This window comes from Pinus tabuliformis, chromosome 9 (assembly GCF_031772625.1).
Source record: "Pinus tabuliformis cultivar Carrire ecotype Pingquan chromosome 9, CPIR1, whole genome shotgun sequence".
Classification (NCBI taxonomy): Eukaryota; Viridiplantae; Streptophyta; class Pinopsida; order Pinales; family Pinaceae; genus Pinus; species Pinus tabuliformis.
Genome location: NC_142307.1, coordinates 1,740,863,100 through 1,740,872,257, shown reverse-complemented (window position 1 = coordinate 1,740,872,257; position 9,158 = coordinate 1,740,863,100).

Here is a 9,158-nt window from a genome sequence, read left to right as displayed (position 1 = left end):
AGAGGTTTCGCCGATATACATATATATGCCGATATATATATATATATATATATATATATATATATATATATATATATATATATATATATATATATATATATATAAACTTCTCCGCTGATCTTGTGTCACATCAGTAAAAAAACATGTGAAGTTAAACCTGCCGTTCGATCATTCATCAGGCGATCCGACGTCGTTCGCTCCTCCTGATCCCACGAATCGCCTGAGCGTTAACTCGCGATAAAGCGGTTTTTGCCCTGTCCCATCTGCTACGCATCGCTCGGTGATTGTGATCGATCGCCCGCGTACGATTACCACGCACCCTCCAAAGGTGGTGCAAACAATACCGTTTATCTTCGTCCCCGCTCGCTATCTCCCGTGCATCTTTATCGCCCGATAGCTGTCGGATATTTTCGCTGGAAATCTTACGGCTCATGTTTGTTTTCTGTTAAACGTGTCCACTGCTCCTTTGATAGCTCCTGATAACGTTGTCTGCTTCCTCTATGGCTCCGATGGCTCTGTGTGCTCCTCTTCTTTGGCTTTGTCTGCTCCTCTCGTCTCCATCTGCTCCTCTGGTGGCTCTGTCTACTCCTTGAATATTTCCATATTGACATCAATGACAATGCCTGTCCAACAAAAACTTCCCAACAAAACGGGAATCTCGATGAGATTTAATGGAAGTGGGTAATCCAAAATGAACCCATAAATGCTGAAAGAACAATTTTGCAGTTTGTTCAGCTGTAATCTGTTTATTACAAGGTATCAAAATACACATTTTGCTGAACCTATCCACAACAACATATAAATAGTCATGACCTTTCCTAGATTTAGGCAGTCCTCCAACAAAGTCCATGGAAACACTTTCCCAAGGATGAGGAGGAACTGGTAGTGGAGTGTACAAACCTAGTTTTTTATTGCTGGGCTTGCTTTTAGCACAAATGGTACACCCTCTTACATATCTAGAAACTGTCTCATTCATTTTTGGCCAATAACAAAATCTTTGCAGCTGTGCAACCATTTTACTTACACCAAAGTGACATGATATTAGAGAAGTGTGTGTTTCTCAAATTATCTTTACTCTTTCAGTTTGTGGAATGCATGACTTAAAGTTGCATATACATCTTTAAAATATATAACTTGAGCATATTGTTTAATGTAGCTCTCATGCAATACTGAATTATGCTTAAGTATAGTAGATGCATTTATAATTGGTCTAGATAACATATCTGCAACTTTATTGTGTATGCCCTTTTTATATCTGATGACTAAATGAAACTGTTGTAGAAAACCCATCCATCTATAATGTCTTGATTGCTGCAACTTAGTTTGGGAGTGTAGATATTGAAGTGGTTGATGATCAGTATGTATAACTGTCTCTTTGCCCATTAAGTAATGTTTCCACTTTTTCACACTCTGTACTAATGTATACAATTCTTTATCATATGTGGGATAGTTAACTACTGCAGAATTAAATGTCTCAGAATGATAACATATGGGTTTACCGTGCTGTATCAACACTGCTCCCATGGCATAGTCACTGGCATCTGTTTGGATCTCAAATGGTCTTTGAAGATCGGGCAGTGCTAGTACTGCTGATGTACTAATATTTTCTTTCAAGGTGTCGAAGGCTTTCTGCTGTTTGCCTCCCCACTAAAACACTTTGTTCAATCCTATTAAAGCATGTAAGGGAGCTGCAATTAAGGAAAAGTTAGAAATGAACTTTCTCCAATATTGTGCTGCTCCTAAGAAGCTTCTAACTTCTGTAGCAGATTTGGGTTTAGGCCAGTTTACAATGACTGCCACCTTAGAGGGATCTATCTTCAATTCACCACCCCCTACTATATGTCCCAAATAATTCAAAGATGTTTTGCCAAATTCACATTTTGAGAGTTTAACATAAAGTTTTTCTCTTTTCAAAACATCTAGTGTCTGCTTAACATGCTTTAAATGTTCTTCCCACGTTCTGCTAAATATAAGAACGTCATATAGATATACAATAACAAAATCATCAAGAAAAGGTCTGAGTACATCATTCATTATTCTCATGAAAGTAGCAGGAGCATTAGTTAAGCCAAAAGGCATAACCAACCACTCATACAATCCCTGCTTTGTTTTGAAAGCAGTCTTCCATGCATCTTGTTCTGCAACTCTAACCTGATGATATCCACTATGCAAGTCTAACTTGGAAAAATAAACAACTTCCTTTAACTGATCTAATAGATCATCTATGCGAGGAAGGGGATAACGATTTTTGATTGTTATCTTATTCAGTGCTCGGTAATCAATGCACATTTTCCACGAGCCATCTTTCTTTTTCACCAAAACAATTGGAGACCCACATGGTGATGTACTAGGTTTGATGAACCCCTTCTCGAGCAAATCCTGCATCTGCTTCTTGATTTCTACATTCTCTAAAGCGGACAACTTGTACATTCTGATGTTAGGCAATGGAGCATCTTGCTGCAAATTAATATCATGCACTATTTCCTTTTTGGGTGGCAGACCTTTAGGTTCCTGAAACAAGATATCATATTCTAAAACAAATTTTTCTAAATCAGCTTGCTGTTTAGCATTACAGCTCTCAAATACATTGGTTTTATCAGGTTTCTTTTCCTTTACTTTCCATGAATTTACAATTCGCTTCATCTGCCCTGAGTTTATGAGAGTATAATTATTCTTGAGCTTATGAGCTCTTACAATATATTCGATTCCATCTTTAACGAGGAGATACTTGTTCTCAACTCTATAGAAAATAGCTTTTCTATCATACAAGTAGGGACTTCCTAAAACAATTCCACATATATCCAAAGGAACTATATCTAACTCAACCTCATCGACAAATGCTGACCCAAAAGAAAACTTAAGTTTACATTGTCTAGTCACTTGTAGTTGTGCTTTATCACTTAACCAACCTAATGGGTATGGTTTCTTATGAGGTGTAGCCAGTAATTCCAATTTCTTTACAATTGCTTCAGAAATTAAATTTACTTGTGAGCCATTGTCAAACAAAGTATCTGGAAATAACTCAAATATGGAAAAGCTCATGTCTTTTTCTCTCATTTTCTTCATTATTAGTGGATTGTGCAGAATTACTAGTAGATGCTTCAGAATTTTTACCTTTTACACCTGTGGTTGCAATTGTTGTTTCATCTCCTGAGTCTGACCCCAAATCTTTTTGTATAGCTACAACAATCTTCTTCTTCTTTCCCTTGAACTTCTTAGGTCTCAGCTCCGGATACAGGATCCAACAGTGCTCATCATCATGCCCATCCTTCTTATAGTGAGTGCATGAAGACTTGCTTTTCTGTGCAGTGTTGTCCTTCCTCTTTTTCCATTTCTATTTTCTTTTCTCCTTATTCTTGCTTGCAATGGACTTGGATGATCCCCCAACTTATGGGTTCCCATTCTTTCCTCTAGCTTCTAGATGCGTAGCTTGAACAGATACCTCATCTATACTAGTGGGATTAAACATGAGGATAGTGTGCCTCATGTAGCTATGTAAACCACCTATGTACTTCAATAGTCTCATGTGAGTCTAATGAAATTCCTAGAATCAAAGCTCTTTTCCTAAATTATTGGGTGTAACCTTGTACACTTTTCCCTTTCAATTGGCGAAGAGTTTGCCAGCTCATGATGGCTTGCTGCATGTAAGCTAGTGGATAGAACTACTTTTTGATTGCAGAAACAAATTCATTCTAGATAGAAAGAATCTTACCATGTTTCTTCATGTCAGCTTGTGTCCTGCCTTCCCACCATACCAAGGCAGTGCCTCCGAGGCGTAGGCTGGCTAGCTGAATCTTACTCTTGTTTGAGTCGATACTCTGCACTCTGCAATAAACATCAATTTGTCTAATCCAATTATTCAGCTTCTCTGCATTCAACTCTCCATCATATATTGGTAAATCAAATTTAACATCTAATTTAATCAAAGATATCTTCTTTTTATGTTCAGGGCTTTTAGGAGGTGTGAGAAAGTTTTATTCTTTCCCTTTGCCTTTTGAGTGGTCATGGAGGAGAGACTCTTCTTCTCCTTTATCTTGTTTGGAGCCTGATGAATCTTCATCTTTATGTTTCCTAAAGTCCCTATACATTTCCTCTACCATGGACCTCATGGCCAGGAAACTATCTATAAATTGGGGGTCTGGTCCCAAGGGACTTTCTTCTGACATTTTATTTTGAGGATAGACTCTTCCAATTTCTGGGTTAGTTTCGACCAACTCTCTTTCTCCTAGTTTAAGCTTTGATCTAGTTAACATTCAACAACAAAAATCCAGCACAAGCTTGTCTAACCTTAACAACCACGAGATCTGATACCAATTGATCTGAAATCACCCGTAGATGACCTCAGAGAAATAATGAAAGTATTACAGACTCAAGTGCTGGGGTGTGCCTATGTTATTTTATGCAATGGATCGATAAGATTGCAAAATACACAGACACTGAAACAGTAAGAGAACATAGTAAGCAAGCACATAAAAACAACAAATTTAATAGGGAGTTCACCCAATCCTCCTGGGCTACGTCTCCTGGTCCAACTTTCAGTGGTGGCATTTCTATTGTGTCTTAAAGTAGAGTTTTTACAATAAGGAGCTCAATTTGAGTCTCACTTAACAGATGATGATCAGTAGGATTGTACTTGGATTCCCCAAGTCTCTAGAGTACACTGACTCCCCTTACTGAATCTCGACCTCAACTGGTCTCAGTGGTATGAGTCCAATTTGGTACTCAATACCTGATAGGTATACACAGAAGAGTTGTTTGAACCTCTCAAGCCTTCTTTGGAGTTCACAGACTCTCGAACTCTCTCTATTTCTGTCTGCTCAATGCTGCCTTTGCTCTACATGTCAGTTCGGCTTCTTTGTTCTCTGCAATTCACTTCTTTCTTGCCTCTTGACTTTTTGCTTCTCTTTCTCTGCTTGCTCTACTCTTTGTCTGTTCATGGCTTAAAGCCAATCTGCTCCCTGACTGTTTGTTTCCGCTTCTCGGCTCTCTGGATCTCTTGCCTCTGTCCACTTGAATTCCCTTGCTCTGCATCATCATCACTGTGTAACGCTTCATAGAGAGGTGGCCACTTGTTTTCTCACGAACTAAGTGTCAGTTCTCTTTGAACGATCATTATTTCCATTGCTCCAAGATTGCCCATGAAACTGATTCCCTTGCCAACTCATCGGTCATGCTGGAACTCAAATCTTATATGACTCGGCCTATTTCCCCGTCGAATCTGGTCATCCATCGGATCATTTCTCCGCCATTGATCTGGAGCCTCCAGATCCTACAGTCTCCGTCCATATCGGGCGGGTAAGTAGCATGACCTTTACCCGCGCGATTTTCTCTCTCATCCACTGGACGCATGTCACCCAGTGTATGGCATCGGGCGGGACTCGGTTGAACCCGCTTACCACTTGAGGCCCTTCCGATATCCTGCCGGTTTTAGTGCGGGACCCGCCTTTTGACGGAATCGGCGATTTCCGTATGATTTTATGCTTTTCCTCGTGACCGAGCGCTTGGGGCTTTCCTTCACTGTGGGGGATGCCCTGCGAATCGTGTATCAGAAACTACCTCTGTTTTTGGATTTGACCTCTCGTTTGTCAATTTGTGCCAGTGCACGGTCACCATGGGCCAATGGTCTGCGTGCTTTGATCGAGGGTCCTCGTTGTTCCGTGCTGACCACAAATTGCCATTGTTCAGAGGTTATTTCTGATAAGCTTCGACATCCATAATACTTTGAAACTTCGGTATGAGTTTTACAGAGTTCAGGGAACTTTAAGAGTGTTTCCCTCCAGGAATTGTGCAATCCTCTCTGACAGCCTATTGGGCTCCAGGATTGCACAATCCTACCAGCCAACCCTCCCAGCAAGATTTGGGCAAATTTTACCAGCAATAGGCTATTCAACCCAGGATTTGTGCAAATCTGGGCAGTAGTCAGCTGCTCTGGCCAGAAATTACGCAAATCTGTTGGGCAGCTAGCCCAACTCCCAGCCAGAAATGCGCATTTTTCTCCAGCAGTCAAGTACTCTCTTGCATGTGCAGCTGAGTTGACCGGTTCCCTCTGGGACTGAGAAAAACAGACTTGCATGCATGGGCTGCTTCTTCCAAGGTAGCATGCAAAGGCATCCCTTGTTTCAGGGATCTATGTTTAGCAGTTGGAGGTTACATGCAAGGAGCAATTCTGAAACCTTCCAACAAGTGTCACTTCCCCTAGCTTTGTGGCATCCACGTCACAACCTCAATGTTATCAAAACTCATCAACCAGACACTGCAGAGCTCATTCCTCACATCAACCTTGCAGCTTTGACATCCCACATCACATCTAGGAGCAGTCGGCACATTCAACTCAACTGTTTTGGGGTAAGCCCGCTTCCCATGCCTTGTGCTGCATTTCTGTCACTTTTTGTGTTTTCACTTGTAGAGTACTGTTTGCTTGATTTTTTTGAATGCTTGCTGTCGTTTACATATATACTAGCTTGTCCTAGCCCTGCTTCAGTTTTTGTTGCTATCTCACTGCTGTCGCATGCATGAAACTGTTTTGCACTGACATTCACGCTACCGGTGAACTGCCTCACCCACATACATGTTGATCTGTTTGTTGAATCTTTCATTCATGTTTTGCATACACTGTTAATCACTTCTGCTATCACTTAGTGTTGCCATGCATTTACTGTCTTAGTTGCTTTTCATTTCCCGTCGGTGAGTCGGGCCAACCTTGGCCCAAACTCTGCCTTCACCAAGGTTGCATTACGCAATATGGGGAAGGAAGGCTCACCATCCTCTCCAAATTTGCGCATTATTGCCCAACACTGACCTCCAGGACTGTTTTGCGCATTTCTGGAGGACAGTGGCTGCTTGGCCCAAGAAATTGCGCAAATTTCTCCCTAGGTCAGCAGTCCTTCCCAGCTGGAATTGCGCATTGTGCAATCCGAGTAGTTAGCAACTAGACTAGACTGTGCATTGCGCAGTTCCAACAGTCAGCCAATCTCCTAACAACCCAGACTGTGCCTTGTGCAGTCTTGGTAGTCGGTCTCCCAACCTCTCGGTCGAAATTGCGCAACCTTCATGATCATGCGCCCAGGTATGTTGCAATTCATTTCTCATGTTCATTTTGGTTTTCGATTGACAGATTGCTTGCCATGTCTCCAAGTATCCCATGTGTTCATCTTCCTCTCAACAGTACAGGTACAATGGTTTCCAGGAAAGCAGAGACGAAGACACCGTTCAGAGTACACTTGGGGATGCAGTCGATCAAGTGTCCATGGACTTGCCTACCCACGAAGACATGAAGTTGTTCGTAGACAAGGACATCAAGATATGACAACAACAACATCACAACGAGTAACATCATAACTAATAGTTGAAGACATCATACCAAATGCAACAAATGCAAGAGGAGGGTTGTTGACAACACGGAGGCAGAACAAGGTTGCAAGCTCAGGCAGGTCCATTGATGATGAAAGCAACTTGGGAGACTCTGGTTATGAAGTGATGGCACGACATGAATATCACCGAAGGCAGAAGATGGAACAAAGGAGGAGTTGCATGTGTTGAAGCAGCAACTTAGGAAGAACATGAGGCTGCATAGACAGACGAATGAGTTGCAACAGGAACATGAACAACAGTGGGCGCAACATGCACTCACGGATGAAACTACGCCCATACAAGTTAAAGATCCATCCCAACAGCTGTCATGGAGCAGTCATGGTGAGCAGTATTATTGATCACATGCAATTGATTCAGCAACATGCATGTCGTTGAGCACACGCATGCAATCCAACCCATTCAACACACTCACCAAGGTGAAGACAAGAAGCAAGTCCAACTGGGGCTGAACATGTACTTTGGCAAGTTGATGCGCATGACCACCAACACACACTTGAAGATCAGCACGAACAATATGCATCAGTGTGTTGCCGGTTTAGCCACCCCCAAGAAGACCATGCACATGTTAGTAGACGAATTGGATGAAGGGGTCGAACCAATACACCGATTGCAACAGAGGTAAGAGTTCGCTTCAACAAGATGTCACTATGAGGTGCATACACACCACCACGGACGACCAAACTTGGCATTAGCTCACCACCTTCACCATCATAAGCATGTCAAAGAGTTGGTCTCATCACAACGGATCGAGTGCCAATGATGTCTTGCAAGGCTTGCTCAAGCAATGTTGTCTCACATGAGTACATGTGCATTGTAATGTTGAGTCATGTCAAGTGTCAATGGTTGGATGTAAGAGTCATAGAGTAGGTGAAGAGTCATGAGGGTAGTTGAACTGTCACAAAGGGGAATGTCAAGGGTCACCCCACCCTTTGCTAAAAATAGTTCCCCATAACTCATTGTAGAGGCTTTTGTTCAGCCAAGCTTCTGCTAATATTATCTTGAAGAAGGCTTGGACAATATTGTAACGCGCCTTGGTTTCTCCATTACACGAAGCTAGTACATCTCTTTGGAGGAGCAGGCAGATGTGGCTGTAACGTTCCACTGTTGGGGCTAGCAGGTTTACATGGATGTATTGTATGATTGAGACTTACACTTCTTTATATAATAAGAGGCAACACATTTTCATGCATATGTTGTTATTGTAGTTGGACTGCTCTGGTTGCCTTGATGATATATGTTGTTTAACTTATGTACTTGTGTATAAACATATTTGTATGCAATTATATGAATCTTGTTGTCAATGTGTTGCATATGTTGTTAATGTTGTCACCGTCCGTGTCGACTGCTTTGCCGGACATCAGACAGACCTTTCACTTGAACTTTTCTTAACAACCATCGCACTCGTCTCAAACTGATCCATGAGTGCTGTACGTGTTATCTTACCTTGTATGATGTGACTTCTGCATTTGAGTGGACTGCTCCGCCGAAAGTTGTGCATGTCCTTTTGTGTTGTGTGTTCCTAACCGAGTTGGGACTGATCCCTTTCAAGCTGGAACTCACCTTCACCTTCTTCTCCCTTTGAACTGTTAGAACCTCTCATACACCTTCCTTGACTCACTGCATCAGTCACACCCTTGCTACTGACAGAGTTATCTTACTTGCCTCTGTGCGACATCGCGGTCAAGGAATTACCTTATGACCCACTGTTGGGAGTCCTACACCAAACAGTCTGAGGTCTAATTGGGACTTCTTACCGGGGAGATCCCCTTGACATGTTGGCGGGTCCA